General features: G+C 44.3%; 1 protein-coding gene and 1 long non-coding RNA gene across 4 annotated transcripts in view; one reads left to right on the forward strand and one right to left on the reverse strand.

Moving 5' to 3' along the window:
- The window catches only part of LOC128417153 (uncharacterized), a 32,196-nt gene extending 28,234 nt beyond the window's left edge, over positions 1 to 3,962 (reverse strand). The window contains exon 1 of one of the 2 annotated variants that reach the window (XR_008331389.1): positions 3,285 to 3,962. This is a non-coding gene — a long non-coding RNA (uncharacterized LOC128417153). Of the gene's footprint in view, positions 1 to 3,211 lie in introns of both variants that reach the window. The other variant, XR_008331386.1, reaches the window with a different exon arrangement.
- Positions 3,963 to 9,838: 5,876 nt separating this feature from the next.
- C1H11orf24 (chromosome 1 C11orf24 homolog) overlaps positions 9,839 to 22,379 on the forward strand; it is a 34,882-nt gene continuing 22,341 nt past the window's right edge. Inside the window, exons 1-2 of one of the 2 annotated variants that reach the window (XM_053395592.1) lie at positions 9,890 to 9,936; positions 17,327 to 17,378. The gene's annotated coding sequence lies outside the window, so the exon portion shown is untranslated. Of the gene's footprint in view, positions 9,937 to 17,326; positions 17,379 to 22,379 lie in introns of both variants that reach the window. The other variant, XM_053395584.1, reaches the window with a different exon arrangement.

Below are 22,379 nucleotides of genomic sequence, written 5' to 3' on the forward strand. Positions count from 1 at the left end.
ACAGACAGAAATCCAGTAGGTTTAGCTTTCTCCATCCCTCTATGGATGGATAACTTGCTGGAATGAACTCAGGCTCTAGGGCAACTGTTAAAGGTACCTAGCCTGTGTCACGAGAGCAGGTAGAAAGCAACCTTTTTCCAGAACAGGAAGATGGAAACTGAAACATGTAAAGGCAAGAGAAGCGGAATCCAAATCAGCGTCACTTTCTTGCCTTAGGACATAGTCTCGTCTAGAAGACGCAGTACAAAACAGAGCTAACATCTGGACACAGTGCCTGCACCTAAACAATGATGGGCAAGGCAAGAAAATGAGGGATCACTTACCCCATATTGTGATATTGCTGTGTGTTTTTCCACCACTAGTTGATGGAGAAAAACAATGAGATGCCGCTGTCTGACAGGGGAAGTGACCCTTCATTGTTTTTGGGCAGTACATATTGCTGTTCTTATATGGAGTGGCATTTGGTGACTGTGTTGAAATAACTAGGGAGATGGTTGTGGTTTTGTATTTCATATATTTGTCTGGTTTAAAGCACCATTACCCATGCTGAGTCTTAGGCAGGAAACAAACGTAAGTAAAATGAAATCTTAATTAAAACAGCCACAACTACAAATTAGAGCTAAGCACCATTTCTGAAGAGGCAGGCAGATGGTTTGTTTGTTTTTCTTTGGAAGGGAAGGTGTGGAAGAGCAGGTCTTGTAGTGGTTTTCTCGCAACTTGATGCTTTCATTTCTGATGTGACACAAAGGCTGCATGCTGTTTCCCTATGACTCTGCGTGTCTCTTTGCACCCTCACATCAGGACTTTTTAATAGTGTGGATTACTGAAACATTTTTTTGTTCAAATGCATTCCTTGAGTGCCCCATCAGTTTTAATACCAAAGAAGAATGAAAAAAGCCTACTCTTGATCAATCTTAAATTTTGATTCCCAATACCCTTGCTTGGAAGTTACCGTATTTTTCACTCCATAAGACGCACTTTTTCCCTACTAAAAAGTAAGGGGAAATGTCTGTGCGTCTTATGGAGCGAATATGTGGTCCCTGAAGCCAAATCGCTGTTGCCCCGCGCTCCTGGGATGCTCTTTGGGGGTGGGGGGAGGAGCCACGCTGCTCTGCTGGCAGCCTCTGCTTTCCCCTGAAGCACCAGCAACGTTTGCAAGCAGCAGGAAGGCTGTGCACTCCTGGGCTGCTCTTTGGGGTGGTGGAGGAGCCACGCTGCTCTGCAGGCAGCCTTTGCTTTCCCCTTAAGCCCCGACAAGGTTTGCAGGCAGCATCATTTGCTCATTTGTCACCATTGTACCCATTTATTTCCTCCAGCATGCATAGGATTCTCTCAGGTTTTAACCTTAGAACAACCAGTGTGGTGGATTAGAGCCAAGAGAGATAGCCTGGCTCAAGGTCACCTGGTGAGATTCATTCCAGGGGTCCCCAAACTAAGGTCCGTGGGCTGGATAAGGCCCGAGGGACTCGCTTATCCGGCTCGCGGCGACCCCCGCTGCCTGCTGCTGCCGCCCGCTCTTACCAGTGCTGCGGTATGCGGCTGTCCACTTCCAGGTCAGAGGAGCACCGGAAATAGCTTGTGCGCATGCGCAAGCATTATTTGCACATGTGCGTTATTTTCAGTGCACATCCGGGTTGGAGGAGGCCTGTGCACATGCACACAAGCTATTTCCGGTGCTCCTCTGCCACGGAAGTGTGCCCAAAATAGCGTATGAGCACGCACTCCCCCGCCCTCCGGCCCGCAGCGCGATCAGTGCTGGAGACACCGGCCCGAGACGCGGTAAGTTTGCTGACCCCTGGTTCAAACCCTTGAACAGCTCCAGGTGAAATGTTGACCTCTCTAGCAACTAACTGCCCTGCTGTGGTTTGCAACAACAACCCTGGCCTTAATTAAGTCGACGTCTTAAACACTTTGCATCCTGGCAGCCAGGCATTTTTCTTTTGCTAAGCTGGCCAGAGGAGCAAGACATTTCCATAGGACACCACAAAGAAAGGAAGCTTAAACAAACAGTTAAGGCAAAGGGCAGCAGTGGTTTTATTCATATAGCTTTGCATTATTCTATTGGATTTGATGTGTTGCTCAACAGGCAATCGACCACATCTTTTCAGGCATGCAGTGAAGCTAGTACCTCTTGCAAGCTGCTGGAGGAGGGCCGCTGTCTGAAGGAATTAAGTTCTATAGTCAGCCTCAAGGTTCAACAAGGTTCAAAAGAACACACACACACGCAAGCATAGTATGCCCTAGTTAATTTCACAATGACGCCTTTAGGTCCTGTAGTTTGGATTTTCCACATCTGGGCAAATCATTTGTTTTGGGCTTATTTTTAAAGGTTATTTGAGCAGGACAAGAAGAGCACAACCTGAACAGTACCCTTCTCAGCCCAGGGAAGGGAGGATGGCAAGAAAATTGGAAATACTTTGTTTACTGCTAAATGTGGCTCCCTCACCCCCCAAAAAAACCTCATGGGTCACACAGAGGTGTGGCATTATGATGCACAAACCAGTCACTTGTGATGTTTGCCTGGTAAATTTATTACTGGAATTTCAGGTGGCGAGCAAACAAAATGGGAACATCAACAGAAGGTTTTTGTTGTTAAGGTTTAAATGCTCCATCTATCTCCCATACACATCCATTTTGTTGTTGTTGTTTAGTCGTTTAGTTGTGTCCGACTCTTCGTGACCCCATGGACCAGAGCACGCCAGGCACTCCTGTCTTCCACTGCCTCCCGCAGTTTGTTCAGACTCATGTTTGTAGCTTCGAAGACACTATCCAACCATCTCGTCCTCTGTCATCCCCTTCTCCTTGTGCCCTCCATCTTTCCCAACATCAGGGTCTTTTCCAGGGAGTCTTCTCTTCTCATGAGGTGGCCAAAGTATTGGAGCCTCAGCTACTACAGTTCAAATATACCTGGTCTCCTGCCCGCGGAGGTTCCCTGCCCAGCATGGCATGTTGCCCAGGCAGCCTGTGATCTCCACACAACTTGTAGCATGATGTCAGTGAAAGGTTTCTCCTGCTCTCTGTGAAACTAATACCGTGCCACGTTTCTGACTACTTTTAAAAGCTTCCCTCCTCTAAGTTCAGCAGCATTAACATGAAAATGGAATAAACTAGTGTGAATGCAGCCAAAAGTGAAGTCTCCACTCACCCGTTGTAAACAATCAAGGGGCCAAAAAGAAAAAGAAATGAAGAACAAAACCTAAAACGAACCTACAGTCTACCACCATTCCTTCCTGTCTTTTTCTGTTCAGTGGTTCACTTTAGATTAGAAACAATCCTTTGCTCACCTTCTGGAGTGTGTTTTCACTGGCCAATTTCAGAGGTCTGCTAGGGAAGGGGAAGGAGATTTTGTGAGGTACACTCATGGCAAAATCATTCCTCTCCTTTACCTTACTTTGATTGTGATCTGAGCTAAGGGGGCTGGGTCGAGGCAGGAGGGATGGAGTGGTCTTTCAGCAGCAGCTGCTTGCTTTGTCTCACAGGATGTAATGCCAGTTTAGATTATCTTGCAAAACATCCAAGAATTTTTCCTGTCACCACTTGGGGGCAGGGAAGTGAATAAGTAATCAGACCAGATGCACGTGGTGCTTTGAAATAAACGACAAAGGGGTTTTGTTCTCCCACCCTCCCTGCTTTGTTCTGCTTCTGGGGTAGGAAGCTTGTGGCTTCTGAGTTATTATTTCTAGATGTTGGCACAAGACTGTAACATAAGTCAACCTAAGGCCTGTTTGGGCAGGAAGGATATGATCATTTATTTTGTAGTATCTTTATTGGATTGTCTGAGAACGGTAATTTACTTGCAGGGAAAATGCCTTTGCCAAGCTGATCAATACATATAACAGTACAGATAACTAACAATATTAAGATACCAGGATAGTTCAGAAGATAATCAGCTCATTCAAGTTCCAGACATAATTTTTTGGAAAAGGAGGGATAGAAGCATGTGTGATTTATTTATTTTTAAGCAGCAGCAGCTCATTGTGGGTCTGCATGTACCAAAATATGAATGTAACATTTTCGAGACTATGTCATAATTCTACTTGCTATTGTGAATGCTGTACTGCTTCTCTTTGTTCTGGTCACAAAGTACTATTGTGTGACTCTGCTCATTCCTTTGTCCCAAGTGCTTCCATAGCAAACTTGCTCCATTCTCATGGTAGTTTCTCCTTTGTTTTCTTATTTAAATAAATAAAAATAATCTAGTACTAATAAATCCTTCCTGATACTGTTGTTGTTGTGGTTGGTATTTTCACACACATAATGTTTTTGGTTGGTATTCCACAGGATATTTCAATAAACACCAGTATGCAATATTTGTATTTTTACAAATAACTTTGAGTTCTTAAATCATATTCATTCTTCATGAATCAGATTCATTATAAATTTATACAGCCTTCCCAGTTTTCTCATGTTTGGTTTTAAAACTGTTGTATGCTGTTCAGCCACTCTCGTGTCCCTACGGACAGGTTATCTTTGGAGAAGAGGACACTGGAAAATTAATGTGTGACGATGACTGCACTTGCATTTATTTCAATGTACATGTGAGCAAAAAAAACAAAGGAAAATGCTTTTTTCTTTGGCGATCACTCATAGCTGAGTAAGATTGACTTTCATTAACATGGCTTTAGCAACGCAAACTCCTATTTAGTTGGTCCTGTTGTTAATGGTCCTGATGCTAATGGGCCTTAAAGTCAGGGTCAATCTAATCAATTTCACATGTTCTGATTGTCTTGGCTGTTCTATGCTTCATGGCTCCAAGGTCCCCCACAGGCCCCCTCCCTTGCCTGAACTATGGATGCTGGTAACACAAGCCTACCATATATACCATTGCATCTTCTCAAAGGAGTGCTATGGCAGAAGATGTATGCATTTCTAGACCTCTTTCAGCTTTAAGCAAAGGCCTGCTACCAATACACTAGCAGGGGTGTCTAACTTCCAAGAGACTGCGATCTACTCCTACTATGAATAAACTGGCAGTGATCTACCCATTGGATTGACCAAAGTTATTGAGCTTTTTGGGGAGCCAGGGGCAGCTTGCGATCGAACGGTAGATCGTGATCGACCAGTAGATCACAATCAACTGGTTGGACAGGCCTGCACTAAAACAACAAAGCCATTAAACAATTCAAAGTGCCCTAGTTTTCAGCAGGAAAAAACCACTATCCCCAGCTCCTCTAATTTAAGCTTCATTTATACAGTGCTATAAATTGCAAGTTACCCCAAAGAATCTGACAGGTTAACAGCAACTCAGGGAAACATCACCCAACACTTCTGAGCAGTTCTATTCCTTTGCAATGCCCTGTCATTTCTATTTCTGACATTCTAACTCTCAGAACAGTACATCTTTTGTCCTTTTCACCCCACCCTCTTTGCTGGATTGGAGTTGGGCTGCTTCTTATTTGCTGTACGTGGTACAGTAACTTTGCATAAATGGCAAAAATAATAATAATAAAACCCACACCAAAAAACCTCGATGGGTGGGAATGCTGAACCTAATTGATGCCAGTTATTGCTTCTGGCACAGGGACTTTTCCATGGGGATGCATAGACCCTGGGATTTTTCCTGGATCATGGTGCTTTAAATAGGCCTTGACTCAGCTTGCCAAATGTATTACCCGTTTTCACTCTTGGGTACAATGCCTGTCCAGAAACGGCAAGGATTGTATTTTTTTAGCTCTCCAAGACACTGAAAGAATGTCCTACTGCTGTGCCTTCCACCCTGTTGTTTCATGGGTCCCCTTTCCCAAGCTTCTCCCCTACATGTTGGGAGGGAGAATTAGAAACATGCTGGCCACAGCAGCCAAGGGAATAGGATGAACCAGCCATGGATGAACCAGGCAGGATGCACAGCAGCTGCTTCCTTTGTCAGCATGATGCCCACAAATCATCAGAGCCACTGCGACTTATATAAAGGAACTATTATTGGGCCAGCTGGAACTAGACACTGGAGCTACATAAACATATCTGAGGTTTGAAGCAGAGGTTCCTTTCACGAACCTAGTTTGTTTTCCATAATTTATTCCACCTCTCCAAGTCATGGGGCAGAGAAGTTGGCAGGGGAGTGAAGCACCGCCCCTAACCGAGGGGTAGCCAACATGGTGCCTTCCGGACATTGTTGGACTACAATCCCATCAGCCCAGCTAGGATACTAGTGATCAAGGATGATGGGAGTTGTAGTCCAACACTGTCCAGAGGGCACCATGTGGGCTACCCAGCCCTGACCAATGGAAAGACTGTCTCTTCCCCCATAAACGCACACACCTCACTTTCAGATATATCCTCAGGCATTGCTCCAAGTACTTTGCAACCTTATAAGAATGAGACATGCTTTTTTAAAAGTTCCCTGCTACTGCTCTGGTTGCTCCCTGGGGCTGCTTCTTCTTGCAAGAGACAATCCCATTGAGACAGTCACTGCATCCTCCACCACAGTTGTTTGTTGAAAGGTTCCACCTTGGCTTCCTCTCAGTTCTGTGGCTTTATTTCAGAAAAAAATATGCTATCCATCCAAAATGTAAAACTTCAACTGCTCTGCTGTTGCTTCTTCTTTTTTAAAAGAAACAGGTGGTTGGGTGCCACATTAATCCAGATCCTGCTATTTATTGTACAGACCTCTAAATTAGATATGATTGACTTTAGCATCCTTTGGTTCTGTCCCCCCCCTCCATTTTAGAGTGACATACTTCATTGGGGTTTAAATAGTACTCATGTTGCTCCCACAAACTGAAATAGCCTTTTCTTTGCATGTGGCGATCATATCCCTATCTCTCCCAAGTAAGAGAGTATAGGTGTGCAGCCTAAAGTCCTCTTATTCTACTATAGTTCTTAAATTGTGGGGATAAGTAACGGGCTCCGGGTTGACTGGATGGCTTTCTGAGGACAGTGAAGGTTGGCAGACAATGCATTTCCTGTCCAAAAAAATGTCTGCAGATAAAAAATAAAGAAATAGCACAACAAGAACTCTGCAGCCCTATTTACAATTTGTCCATCCAGTTCTAGAACTGGCCTACCCACACATGATCTTAATATAGACCTAAAGTCTCTGTTGCAGGTTATTCTAAGAGGTCAGAATACAGGTTATAAGTTATTATAGCCAGTCAAATGCCTTGCAGAAAGCTTCACCTAGATTATGATTTTAAAGAGTTTCAAGTCAAAACAATTTCAAGAAACAGACCTAAACAAACAATGCTACCCCTTCCTCATTACTAATGGGCAAACCTTTCAAAAAGAATAAGCATATGGGGAGGCAAAGGTCTTATGACTCTTGCCACTGCAAGCCTTACATAGGTCAAGCAAACAAAGGCAACTCATTACAACCCTGTCCCAACCTAAGACATATAATATACTGAAGAATGGAACAATTGTCTATTTTTCAAGGTATCTATCAACTTTATTTGTATTTATATGCTGCTCTTCTATTTAAAAAGCCAAATGCAGTTTGCAAAAAGTCACTCCAGTAAGACAAAAATAGACAAAATCAACAAAACAGCTGCCAGCAGTCAGAAGAGCAGCAAACAAAAAAGTAAAAAAGAATCAGATTAGATGACAGTTTAACATAAGAGGGTAAATAATTTTCTACTCCCTTCCTTCTACAACTCCAGCTGTGCTTCCACACACCCTACATTCCCTCTAACCTTAACAGCAGAAGAGAAGAAGAGGAGGAGTTTGGACTTGATATCCCGCTTTATCACTACCCTAAGGAGTCTGATAGCGGCTAAGAATCTCCTTTCCCTTCCTCCCCAACAAACACTCTGTGACGTGAGTGAGGCTGAGAGACTTCAGAGAAGTGTGACTAGCCCAAGGTCACCCAGCAGCTGCATGTGGAGGAGCGGGGAATCAAACCCGGTTCACCAGATTACGAGTCCACTGCTCTTAATCACCACACCACACTGGACCTCAGTGCTTTTGGAACACCAAAAGCAAATATTTTTTAGTATCCATCTTATCTGTCTCTCCCAAGACCAAAGTAGCTTGCTCGTCTCAGTCAAACCCCAACTTATACACACATGTAGCATGACCCAAGTAACTAGGCATGTGATAGGTTGGAGTCCAAGGTTTGGCACAAATCAGGGCCGGATTAAAACCTTTAGAGGACCTAAGCAATTAAGATTTTGGTGTCACCACATTTATATCTAATTCAAAATATAAACAATATACTTCCACTTTATATTTGGAATTTTTTCTCCTTTTTTCCAATTGCAAAGTCTTTGATCAGATCTTCAAAACTATCTCTACTAAGTATAGAAGATGTGTCACATAAGGTTAGATAAGGCATCCAGCCTGCCTTGTTGTATTGCTGTTCTGCTCGGATTTTTAATATACTTCAGCTGAGAAAATGAATGGTCAGCTGAGCAATTTATGACCATTAATGTTAAAAATCCAACAATGGAAAATTTCTGTGGTACTCCCCGTCTCTTGATGCCCTAAGCATGTGCTTATTTTGCTTAATGGTTAATCCAGCCCTGGCACAAATGCACCCAAGGACTCCAACACATCTACAAAATTTATGACCATTTTTTTAAAAGTAAAGAAAGAGGACAAATAGGCTAAATGTTGCTTCAAGAAAATAACGAACAGAACCTTTTGGTTCAATTTTTCCTTACTATAACTATTTACAAACAGGATTCTGGCCTCCTTAAATTAACAGCAGTAAGTACCACTGGATTTGTCTTTCTTCCCGCTAGACAGAACCAAGTCTATACTTTTGTGTATTCAAGGAGGCGAGATTGTTCTGCAAAATAGAGAACAGGAGATTCTCGGCCCACGCTTTTAGTTGAACCACAGGTCTGCCCTTAGAATCACATTGCTTTTATATTCTGAACAACAAAATCCCAGTCTTTATACGTTATATAATTACACTAATCGTGCAGGAGAAGCAGAAAATAAATAAACCAGTGCCATGGATTTAAAAGTCGTTAAGGCGGATTTGATTTTACGTGGATTTAGATACTGTACATTTTCGATAATCCTCGAATGATGGGACTTTAAACGCTGTGCTCGTGGAAAGAAGTCACAATCCTTCAAGATTAGAATTAAAAAACGTTGCGTAAATAAACATCTAACAGAGCTGGGCATGGAAATGCTGCTCCTCTCTTTTCCGTTCCCCAACACCAAAAAGCCACTTTATCCCCAACATTAAGCCAGGCAAAAGGCGCAGCAGCCGCCCGCCTTCCGCGAGCTGAAGAAGCGGCCGCTGAAACTGAGCAGCCGGGCGAGGGCAGAGCCTACAGCACGGGTGTCAAACACAAGGCCCGCGGGCCGAATCTGGCCCGCCAGACCTCGTCATGTGGCCCGTGTAGCGCCGGCCGTTCTACACAGGAAACCTCCACTTTACATGCATTCAGGAAACCTCCACTTGTTTTTATATTGAGCGCATGCCATCCTGTGATGTGACAGATACAACCGGCCCTTTGAGGGTGACCAAACTGCTGATGTGGCCCCCCAATGAATTTGAGTTTGACACCCCTGGCCTACAGGGACCGACTCCTAAAGCGACACCCCCTGCATTACGAAACGCGGCGCTTGTACGTCAGGGAACGCGACTGGTGAATGGAGAGGCAGCGAAAGAGCTGGCAGTGGAGGGAGGGGGGAGGCAGGAGCAGAACGTCCATCCGTGGAAGCCGGGGCTTCCGGGTTCTGCCTGATGACGTCCTCGCTCGAGAAGCACGGGCCAGGGAGGGGAGGGCGCGAGGGGGCGGGGCCGCGGGAGGTGGGCGGGCCTTACCGCCGGACGACGCCACTGCTGATAGGGCCCGTGGGCGCGGCCGTCCCGCCCGTGGGCGGGGCTGAGGGGGAGCCGAGGGCGGAGTTTTGCGGAGGCATGTGGCGGGCCCGCAGCGGTGGGGGCTGCCGCTGCCGCCTCTCTTTCCATCAGCTTTCGCGGCTGCACTCCTTCCAGGCGGGCCCGGAGGGCGGAGGTGGGATGTGGCTGCTCCGGGGAGGGTAATGGCCTCTTCTTCCTTCGGGTTCTTTCCGCGGGGCGCGTAGCTACTCTCCGGCTTTGCAACCTGTGGGAGCTCAGGTGGGGCGGGGGGGGGGGTCGGCCGGCGTGACTGGGGGCTGGTGGTGCCTTGCCAAGTTTTGAGGGGGCTCGAGGGCCCAACCCTGGAAAGGCGAGCCCTCGCCCCTGCCAGGGCTGCTGCTTTTTTGTGGGGCGGGGGATCCCGTGTCCTTTAAGCGAGCGCCTCGTCTGCTTGCGAAGTGCCACCTGCCCCCTGACTCAGCTTTGCTCGGCTGGCTCCCCGTTTCCCTCCTGCGTGGATGTTGCTCTTGGAGTTTGTACCATGCCATTCCTGCGTTGGCTGAGGGTTGGAGTTCAAGCGTGGTTTGGCACAGCCGCAAGCCGGCCTTTCCTTTCCTGCTCTGGGGTACAGGAGCGCAGCTCCTTTCGCTTCTCTCGCCCATCTTTCCTCCCACTCCCCCCCTCCCCGCCTTTTATGAAAATAAGTTCCTTCAAAAAGTGCTGGGCGGGGGAAGGAGGAATGCGATTTGGGGGGAAGAGGATGACAGGCCTGCAGACTGCCCCCAGCTGCTGAGTGAGCATTTTTGCACTGGCTCAAAAGTGTGTCACTGCAACTCTAAAAGTAGCATTTGAAATCACAGGTCTGTCTTATACAGGTGAAATGTTACCTTATCCAACTTATTTTTATTCCCTGTGGATAACAGTAATAGGAGAATAGTGATAAGTTGGCCTGATAAAAAGACATTTTGGTTGTTGACATTTACTCTGCTTCACCTAATTTAAGTGGCCTGGAGAAGTTGGCTGTTAAAGAAAATTTAGAAGACACAATGACACTCAGGGAAGGGTTCTTCTTGATTTTCTTTTTCTTTCAGGCATGTTCTCTCTTTAAACTTGATTTTTAAAGACATAGCACAGATTGCATGCTGTATCTCTTTAAATGAATTGACTGTATATAAGTGGAATTATATGGTCAGATATAATAGGATTGCATTTAGAATTCTAGTTTGTATAGTAATACTTCACTGAATTCTAACTTGTGATGTTTTATCAATTTTATAAATTGTGGCCAGTCTGAACCAGTGCATTTATTATTTTTCTGCACAGGTATCCCAAAACTGATAATGGGGCTGCCAACCAGTGCCTAGAGTGCAATGCTTTGTGGCCAATTTGCAAGCATTTTGCCACAAGTCTGTCTGGATGGTACTTCCTTTTTAATTCTGAGTTCAGGGTTTAGGGTGTATAGTGGTCCTATGATCATAGATTTTGATTTTGCATTCCATTGAAAAACTTAATGAGGTACAGTAACCATATAGGTTTTGTGTTCTTGTACGTTCATTCAGTAATTTATCTAATGGCATAGAATCAGGGCAGGGGATCTGTGGAATTTGCACATGGGTGAATGTAACACAGGTTCAGTTGGCGTCAGTTTCTGATTGGAGGATTGATGTAATTGTGGGAATTCCTGCTGGCTACATCTGTGATTGGCTGCATTTCTATGCAGGAATGTCAATATGTATTTGAGTGATGACAAAGTAGGATTGCCTGTGTACACAGAAAATACTGTTTGTAAGAGAAGCTGCAAGCAGTTCATCCAGCTCAGCAAAAGTGCATTATGAATCCAAATTAAAGACTACCCTTGCCCATGCAGCTATAGTGGTACCTCGGTTTAAGAACACCCCTGTTTACGAACTATTCGGTTTAAGAACTCCGCAAAACTGGAAGTAGTGTCCCAGTTTACGAACTTTACCTCAGAAGCCGAATAGTGGAAGGGCACCAGCGGTGAGAGGCCTCATTAGGGAAAGCGTGCCTCGGTTTAAGAACTGTTTGGTTTAAGAACAGACTTCCAGAATGGATTAAGTTATTAACCGAAGTACCACTGTACTTCGTAACAGAAAAGACTGAAATAATTCTTTGCCTTTCAGCTGGCAAGACTCATATGTCTGCTTTCTAGGTTGGACTCCTTCCCCACCCAAGTAAATTTCCAAGCTGATTTACTGCTTTGAGCACGATCCCTGTTTCTCACCCCTCATTCGTCTGTATGTTGGGCTAGTTTTGCCTTTCTTTTAACACATGGCTTGGCTGGCTGTCTTGTGCCATCTGGAGATGACTCCTCCCAGAACAGATTTTCCCCACCAGAGCATCTGCTAGGAGATTGTGACACACTTAAGAACATAAGAGTCCTGCTGGATCAGGCCAGAGGCCCAGCGAGGTGCTCTGTTCTCGCTGTGGTCAACCAACCAGGTGCTTAAGTCCCAAGCTGACTTAAGTGCAACACTTCTCTTCCCACTTGCGGTTCCGGACAACTTAGGGCTGAGTTGCATGGGTTGATCTGTAAGGGGTATATTGTTGTTATGTTAATTGCCCTGACTTGTGCCAGAAGGCTGGACTAAGCTACAGGTCCAGGTGGCTCCCTTCCAACTTCATGGTTTGTATTTAAGAGGAACTTTGAACAATGTGGTCAAGGGTTTCTCAAGAGATCTTTATATTGTGATTAGAAGCCTTCCTGAAAGATATTGGTTAATACCAGTCATGCCTGGGGGGGCGGTGTTCACAAATGCATACATTCTCATGTGCTTTAAAAAAGCTTGCAGGACAAGGATGTTTGTTGGATTATTTTTTTAGCCTATTCATATCCCTGTAGGGCAGGTACAGTGTCACTGGCCTTTTCAAACTGCCAGAAACCTCATGCATTTTTTTTTAAAGAGAGAGAGAGTATCCTGCTCTGCATGTAAAAATCTGTGGTTTGCAAGGTCAGTTCACAAGATGGCATGTCTCTAAAGCTATATTGTTAGTGTACACAGGCACTCCCTTCACAAAAGATGAATGGGCTTAATCATCTCTCTAGTTCAAGTTTTTAAAGTATTCTGAAATTCCTTCAGGCTTTGAAAAATCATGTTGCTGCTTGTGATTAGTTGTGTATTTTTAATTTCTTGCTCCTTGTGATCTAGTGTGGGGCCTGGGAGAAGAATGTGCAACTTCTGAAGATGTACTTCTCCCCCCCCCCCACCCAGCGCATGAATATGCCTCTTAGCTATGGGGTGGGGGGGGGGAGAGAGAACCTCGCCTTCATTTTGTGCAGTTCATTTAGTCATGTAGTCACAATGGCTAAAGTGTTGGCCTTGGACATGGGGAAACCCAAGTTCAAATTCCTACTTCTGTGTGTGAAGCTTGGGGGCCAAATTAGATGTGATACTGGGGCATCTATATTTGGACCACCCACAGTTTCCTAAAAGCCTAGTACAGTAGTGGCCATGAGGACTCTTGCCCCCACTGTTGGGATTTTAGTACCAAAGGAAGAAGATTTAACCTTTCAATAGTTCAATCAGATTTATCAATTGAGTTGTTTGATAGGGCTAAAAAGGTGTTTCTAATTAGAGAACAGGCTTAAAACATACATTTTTAGCGGAAGTCCTGATTTAAAAAACACACCTGTAGATGGTGAACACCAACATAGGAGAAATATTTCTCTTCTCTCTCAAGGTGGAATAAGACTCTGAAAGCAACATGTATGCTTTCTTTATTGAGAATTGTTTTTACTCTTATGACCATTGTTCTGTGTAGCTCAGAATTGTCTGCACTTGCCAGTGGTGGCTCTCCAGGATTTTAGGCAAAGAAGGGTCTTTTCTGACCTGACCTGGAGATGCCAGAGATTGAACCCAGGGCCTTCTACAGTCTACACACAAAACATGCTCTGCCACTGAGCCACAGCCTTTCCCTGCATCCTGTTTCTATAAGAGTGCTAAGGTGTGTATTGGAGTGTGTATGTACATTTGCAAGCCAAGCACACACTCTCCTTGTGTTTAGAATCTTTTAAATTGCATTTCATGGTTGAGTCTTATCACCTCATGCAATACTTTTTTCATGAAGTGGGAGCCGCAGAACATTGGGCAGTGGTACAGTATAAGGGTGGCTAGCAAGAGTTCAGTTGATAGAGCACAAGACTCTTAATCTCAGGGTTGTGGGTTCGAACCCCGCATTGGGCAAAAGATTCCTGCATTGCAAGGGGTTGGATTAGATGACCCTTGTGAACCCTTCCAACTCTACAATTCTATGATTCTACCCTAGATAATTTCTGTCAAACAGCTTCCCCCTGTACTCCTATTCAGAATGGCCTCCATCCTCCTACACACATCTGGTGTTCAGCCGCAAGCCTGCTTTGCAGAAGCTGGGGTATTTTTGTACTGTGATTTTTAGAGACGCATATCTAAAAGTCACAGTGTAGCGCTAGAAAAAAATGTTTCATTTTATTTATTTATTAGAACATTTATATCACGCTGTTCAAGTACACCACTCAGGCGGATTATAACATATTAAATGACAATTTCCAAAGAAAAATAAAGCCATTACAAAAAAGATGGATCAGTAGTTCTAAAAGAAAACCCTACAATGTTTGTGTGAACAGCTTTTAAGAGGTGTGGGGTCGTACTGTATGTCACAAGCATAATTTTTAGGGCTGAGTCTAACCATTGTGTGAGGTTCTACTAGCAATCGTTTTGTGGAGAAGAAAGATCTTTCTCTTGTGTGTTTACTCGTCAACAGGGCTGGGCCAAGGCATTTTGCTGCCTGAGGCAATGGACAAGATGTCATTTCCCCATTCCATGGACAGAAGCCAACTGGGCTGGCACTTGAATTAGACAGGGAGGCTATCCTTCACTACATAAGAAGGCAGGAAGCTGGTTTGGGGACATGTGGCACACAGCTCTGTCTTCCCAACACTTTGACCCCGTCCACAGCTTCTGCTTCCTCAGGTGGATGATGAACTCTGCCTAATCATAGGGCCAGGGCTGTGTGCTGCTAGTGTATATATTTGCATAACTAAGAGAACGAGAGAGAATTACAGTCATTGCTTGGGATAAATACGCTTCAGGATAAGTATTTTCAGGTTTCATTCCGTGACGACCTGGAAGTAACGGAGCGCATTACTTCCGGGTTTCGCCGCTTGCACATGCGCAGACGGTCAAAACGACGTCATGCGCGGAAGCGGCAAAACGTTACCCGCGCAGTCGTGTCTTACGTTCTATTCAGGATGCGAACGGGGCTCCAGAACGGATCCCATTCGCATCCCGAGGTACCACTGTATTATCTATTCCCATCCTACGAGAAACACCAAGGTAGGCTGCAAATGCTCCACCACAACCAGCTTGGCCAGAAAGCAACTGACTGAGGCATAGATGTATTCAGCAAAACGCAGGCACCTAGAATTAGAACAGGTGGCAGTGGTTGGAGAGAAGGTGCTGAATGCAACTTTCAGACTGTTACAAGGCAACAGAAGCCCTTTCTAAATACTTTCTGTTGGAAAGATGTTTTAGCATAGCAGGATATTTTGGTGGGGTGCTACTGAGAACACAGGACAAGGAAGATGTGGTGGCCTCAAAGTCTGGCACACCCCTTTGGCAAACAATATAATGTCAATATATTCAGCTGCTTATAGGAGCTCATGTTCTACAGCAAAAGTCTCGTGGATTTTTTTCTTTTTCTTTTTCTTTGTAAGATCCAGTGATTATCCTCATATTGCCACAAGCTAAGCTTGTCATAATCCCTCGTAACTTGGGCCATAAACACACCAAGTTTCCTGCTGATTGTTTTAAGCCAATGAGGCAATGTCTCTTAAGGTGCTCTGGTGAGTAGAGGAAGTGGGGTATTGCTCTTCCTGATGTGCTATGCATGAAGGGACTATTTTGGTGCTTGGGGAAAGATGCAGCTATTGGCATTCCATATACAGTAGGGGTGGGAAATCTGGCCCTTCAAATGTTGTACCACAGTTTCCCCTGGTCTCTGAGCATTGGCTATGCTGGCAGGGGCTGATGCATAGCTGTCAACTTTTCCCTTTTCTTGCGAGGAATCCTATTCGGAATAAGGGAATTTCCCTTTAAAAAAGGGAAACGTTGACAGCTATGGGCTGATGGGAGTTGGGAGTTCAACAGTATCTGGAGGACCACAGGTTTCCCACCCCTGATATACAGAGCATTACCAGTAGCTGTAAGAAAGGGATTCCTGACTTTCTTGGTGCATGGGAGAAAAGTCTTAGCTGGTTCAGGAACCCGGATATGTATATCTGTCCTTGCTGCTCCCTGGATGAAGCTGACTGCTTTGCTGTCAAACCTAAGTGTGCCATCTAGTGTGGCTGGAGCTGACTGCTGGAGGTGTCAGCAGAAGGCTGGTTTTCAAGGTGTAGCAGCTGATCCTTGCCACGTGTTAACCTTAGAAAGCAGTGGCATAGCGGGTGCACATGGGAGCCCCTGGGCACTTGTGCCTGCAGTCAAGTATCTAGACCCAGCCGCTTTGTGACTGCATTTCCCTCCATCACCTGACAAGCTGTCTCTGAAACTCAAGCAACCTTCAGAAGCGCACAGCTTGTGATGTTGTTCAAGGCAAGGTTGCAGAAAAACTTGAAGATGTCCAAGGCTAACTTTTCATCATATGCTAAACCATGGGTGTGGAAGTGCAATCTTACAGATGTTGTTGGACTCCAGCTTCCATCAGCTAGTATGGAAAACGGCCAGGAATGATAAGAGTTATAATCCCAATGTCATGGAGACTACAGGTTCCCTTACAGCTGCTCTTTACCCATGCATACTTGCCTGTCTTTCTGCCATCTAAGGATTTTTGCATATACCTCTCTATCTAACACACACACAGGAAGTTCCCTTGAGTCAACAAAGCTTACTTTTGGATAGATGTGTATCCACACTTAGGTTGCACTCTAAGCTCCCAAAGATGTAACTATATCACATTAGTGCTTGTTCCCGCTAAATAAAGCAAAAATAGTTATTTTTGAATCAATTTGTGTATTTAATCTTCTGCTTTTATCATTTTAAATTCAAAACAAATAGATGGCTGTTACATTTTAAAGCTGTAAATACAGCTCTTCTAATTCATATGCATATACTTAAGATAAAATGAAAACCATGTGGGTTTCTAGCAAATTGGGCTAAATGGTTGATATTTCAATTGGACACATGTAGCATCAACATGCAATAGATTATTGACTTTCCCCAAGTGTATTTTGTTTCAGCTACACAGACCTGTGAGTCACGTAAGCTTTGCAGCACTCAGCAGCTTGGAGTGCTAAAGTGCTCCTATGTCTAGACATGCCAGCAGCATTCTCCATGTGTTTGTATTTGTGCCAGCAGTATTCTCCTTTAATGATAAAAATGAACTGAAGAATGTGCATGCCTTTTTAAGGCAGTTTCTGATTATCAGGCACCTATTAAAAGTACAACACAATTTGTAATCTTTTTTTTTTTTAAGTGTGTCAGCTGACCTGTCAAATTATTCCCACCTTTTCTATTCTGTCTTGAAAGACTCCAGAAAGGGCTGATTTATATTCTCTCTCTTTCCCTTTCCCTACCCCCACCCCTACTGTTGCAGGACCAAATAACTCCCTCTGCTATTGGGAATGTCTTTTGCAAGTGCTGATGGGGTAAGTTTTTGTGGGGGAAAGGGGTTTGGTACCTGCCTGTATCAGGTTCTGGGAGATCAGATAAAAATGTATGGAAAAGCGTACACAGGAATACAGTGCCTCAACAGGAAAACTCCACTATGTGATCCCTTAGACTCAGAGATCTTGTATGAGAGAATTCTGGCTTGTTTAGAGAGGTAAAAGAGATACTTTGCTTGAGCACGAGTATTAGCTCGGAACAGCATGAAGTGGAGTAGAGCACCTACATTAGGGAGATCATTTTACACATTTATGGGTTTGCTTCAGAATGCAGATTCAACAAGGTGCCACACCAGTGCCATCTCTGAGTGTGCTGGTATAATGAACAAGGGGCTAGAGCAACTAGAAAAGGTTACAACATGTGAGGCTTTTTAGTTTAGGAAAAGGGAAGAGTAAGGGGAAGGAGACATGATAGAGGTATTTGAGATTATGCATGGTGTGGAGAAAGAGAACTTTTTCTCTCCCTCATAAATACTAGACCCCTAGACTTTCCAGCATTCAGCTCCCTTGGATAATTCAGATTAAACAAAACACATAGTTAATCTATGGAATTCACCCCTGCAGGCTTAGTGACCCCCAACTTCCAAAGGAGGCTGGACAAATTCATGGAGAATAAGACTTATGAATAGCCACTAGCCAGGATGGCTATGTTCTGCCTCCAGTGTCCTTGGACCCAGCTGCCAGAATCCCCAGTTCAAGACACCTAGTGCCTTACAAGTGCTACGTAGTAGGGATGGTTGTCTTTCTTTCTTTCTTTCTTTTTTATAAAATATTTTATTAAGATTTTACAAAAACATAGGTTTACAAAATACAAAAAAGACATATAAAAAGAAAAAGATACATAAAAAAGAAAAAGAAAAATACAAAAAACGAATAGATAAAAAAGAATTAAAAACAAATCCATTTTTGTTACTTTAAACTCATTAGCTTGTTTCCTTGACCTCCTCACACCTCCCCTTTTTGTATTCCCATTTAAATAATCAAATGAGCAAATCCTTACCCTCTTTCGTTTATCTTAACTCTATATCTTAACATATTATAACTCTATATTTTCACCCATTATCAATTCATTTTTGCATATTCTTATTAACTTTGTTGCTAATGCCACTTATTTTCAATCCAACATCATTTTAACATTCATTAATTTTACAGTGTTTCTGCAGATAGTCTTTAAATTTCTTCCAATCTTCTTCCACCAACTCTTCTCCCTGGTCTCGGATTCTGCCAGTCATTTCCGCCAGTTCCATATAGTCCATCACCTTCATCTGCCACTCTTCCAGGGTGGGTAAATCTTGTGTCTTCCAATACTTTGCAATCAGTATTCTTGCTGCTGTTGTTGCGTACATAAGGGATGGTTGTCTTTCACCGCTGCTGGTAACTGGCAAGAAAATTGCCCTTGTACTCTTGATAGTTGCCAGTTTCCCCACCCGTGTCTGCCAAGGATATTGTCTGCTTGTTGGTGCATGTAGTTTGCACCATTGCCACGAGGAAGTGAATGTGTGGGGACCCATGAAGTGATTTCATGAAGCAGTCAAACTTCAGCATGCAGCAGTCTGAACTGGCTACAGTAATGTTAGTGGTGATATGGAAGGAAGATGGGATGAGTTGGGACACTACATCAGCGATTTTCTTTTGTGATTATAGGGTGCGTGGGGCGGGGAAAGTCCACAGTCAACAAATGACTCTTGAGCTATGTAAACAGGCTGCATCACAAAGATACAGGAGCCCGCGTTCAAAGTGCACAGCCAAAGTTCTCATCTGGTGGCATTCCTTTACAACTGAATATGCATCCCCTGGCTTCAGAGTTTGTGTGCACATTAGTTCTAATAATTCAAATACTGCAAACTTCTCTTTAATGTTCCATTGCACAGGCGTAAGAATGCAATGCATCTCTAGCCATGCTCAGTATTATTCTTTTCCCCTCCTCCACCCCTGTAATTGTATCAAGATTCCATATTTTTAGAAGTGCAAGGTGTGCATCTCTGTTGTATATGTTGCTGTCCCTGACAGTATACAAAATAACCACTTAAGGTTGTTACAGTACTTGAGGCTAATGGAAATATGTTCATTGAGCAAGAAGCAAGGTGAGATAATGGTTGCAGACGGCAATTTTGATTTACCCAAGGCTGTCAGGTTTAACAGAGAAAGCACGTAGCTTAAGATGCGCACAGTTGCTCATCGATCAGACTGATGTACTGCAGGAGTCTGAACATGGAGTGCACTTTTCTGTTTAGTACATGGCAGCTGGGAGTTTCATTAATGAGAGAACTGGCACTTGCAAATACGAATATGAAAAGCTTTACTATGGTGAACCAGTTTGAGATTTAATTTTTAAAGGGATGTTCTAGACATCAAAGGTAGAATTCAGCTAATGAGTCTTCCAACATGGATTTACCCCCCTCACCCTCAAATTGACTTGTGGGGGAGGCTTGGAAGAACCTCCAGAACAGTGCGTGGGGGGCAGGAGATGGGGGGTAGTTCCATCAACTAATGCGACATCCAATTCCTCCCTAAGCCAGGTTTTTGTAGCGGTTTAGATTTTAACTGAGAAGTGGGCTGACCGGGGCTGTTGTCTGCCAACAGCTCTGTGCATATAGCACAACACCCCTGGTGTTGGCCTAATGCTAGTTATAGCATTGTATCAGCATCGAGTTCATATCCAGGATATTGCAGTGTCACTCTAGCATTGTGTGGCAACTGCACAAATAATGATCACAGTCGCTGAATGTGGGGATGCAATATTGTTCAATGCTGTTCAGCGAAGAGGGATGGTGGAGGGCATGGTTTGTAGCGTGACGCCATCCTAGGGGAAAGAGCAGAGTGAAGAAAGGGGTGGCTGACGTCAGCTGAGATCCAGACAGAGGCTGCTTTTCCTTCTTGCCTGCAGATATTAAAGCAGAGTAACTAACCCGTGGCCCAAATGTGCCCCCAGCCATTTTTTGTGTGGTCCCCCAATAATTTAACTAAAGGCTCTGCATTTCCTAAGGAATCTGAGTGTAGAAAGGATGTGATTGGTGTCACCTGGAGTACTGACTGGGGCTTATGCATCATCTCAATGACTTTTCAGTCACCAGAGTCCTGCTATGTCAGCATATACCTTGCAGCCTATGTCACAGTAGAATACATAATAAGGTGGTTAGGTTGATTCTTGAATGATGGTTTTCTTTTTCAGTGTAGTTGCATTGTGGAACAACAGAGCATGCACGTCTCGTCAGCATTCACAAACATTTGTGCATTCAATGTTGTGGATAAACTCTGTAAGAATTGCAAACAGTTCCAAACATATCTTGGTGTAGCAATTTCTGTAACATAGTGCTAGACCATGGGTAGGCAACCTAAGGCCCATGGGCCACAAGGGGCCCACGGGGGTCATTTAACCGGCCCACGAGCTGAGCCGCCCACTCGGCGAGTCCCTGTGCACTGCACTAAACCAGCACAGCGCAGGGACTCGCTTCTGCTGTGCCTGAAATCACGCATACACAGACACCAGAAATCACGTCTGCGCAGATGCTGGAAATCGTGGGTGTGCGCGCTCACGCACGCACACAATCCAGGCCTCAGAGGGATCTCCGCTGGAGTGAACTGGCCCAGGTGAGGTAAACCTTGCCGACCCCTGTGCTAGACCCTCTGTTTTGTAGCATAGTTCTTCTGCAGTCTGACCCTATTCATACTCGCTTTGAAGTAGACCTGGGCCAAATGTTCACAAGGTCTGATTCTTAGATTGAAAGTAGTGATTTTGAGGGGACAAAAGTATTTCCTGAAAGAAGAGTTTAATACCTCCTGGATTCATACGCTTGTCAAAAGGATTTGTTACATCTAGCATTGCATGAGTCTCTTAGGAAATAGTTATTTTTGAGGGTGAAGGCACAAGTTTCATCAGAGGCTGACGGCAATATGCATCCTTCCTGAGATGGGTCTCTTTAAAGTGGGGATCAGCAACTGGAGACTCCTGGGCCAAATCTGCCCTCCTGAGGGGTGTTACCTGGTCTGCCAGTTGCTGTTTGACAGGCAGGGTAGTGGTACTGGTGTCTGCTGAAAAGGAAGCTTTGAATGATGAGGAATGGATTAGTCCACCCCATTCCATCTTAAAGTGGCCCTCCTGTAGGAGGCTTTAAGACTACAATGGCAGAGTTTTAGGGACATTTTTTATAAATGGCTAATTGTTCTTTTGGCTGCCAAGTACCCTTTTGCATCCAGCCCTGTGCTTACATTCACAGAAGCTGTTGGCTGGTGAGAAAATGAAGGATGAAGGTTGTATTTGTTTGGGAGTTGCACAGCTGTCCTATGGGAGAACGAAACATTTAAAGACAGAAAATGGAGATCTTTAGTGTAGGGTGTTATGCTGACGTAACCAAAATGGTCAGAAACATATTTCCTGTGTGTGAAAAATTAGAAGAGGCTTCAGTAAGAACTAGACGTGGGTTCTCCCTCCAGGCAGAGGTTACTGTCACTTCCAAAAGTATAAGCCAATGAGCCCAGGCCTGAAGGAAGTGGTGGGATTCTTATCTATCTTCAGCTGTACATTATTTGAATATCTTCTCCTTGCTACATTCCTGTGCCCTCTTCAATTACTATTATTTCTATTGACACATACTCTGTCTCTGATAAACTTTAGTTGTTTGGTTGTCGTTATCATTGCTAGAAAATTGAGATTTGAAATACAGTACAGTCGTACCTCAGAAGTCGAATGGAATCTGTTTTGGAAGTCCATTCGACTTCCAAAACATTTGGAAACCAAGGCGTGGCTTCCGATTGGCTGCAAGAAGCTCCTGCAGCCAATTGGAATCTGTGGAACCCACGTCGGACTTTCGGGTTCCAAAGAACATTTGCAAACTGGGACACTCACTTCCGGGTTTGCGGCGTTCAGGAGCAAAAACATTCGACTCACAATTCGTTCGACTTTCGAGGTACGGCTGTATTTTAAAGGTAGTCCCTGTTCCTTTAATTTCTGACGTTCAGAATGAGTGTAGGTATTTACAGGAA

This window comes from Podarcis raffonei, chromosome 1 (assembly GCF_027172205.1).
Source record: "Podarcis raffonei isolate rPodRaf1 chromosome 1, rPodRaf1.pri, whole genome shotgun sequence".
NCBI classification, from domain to species: Eukaryota; Metazoa; Chordata; class Lepidosauria; order Squamata; family Lacertidae; genus Podarcis; species Podarcis raffonei.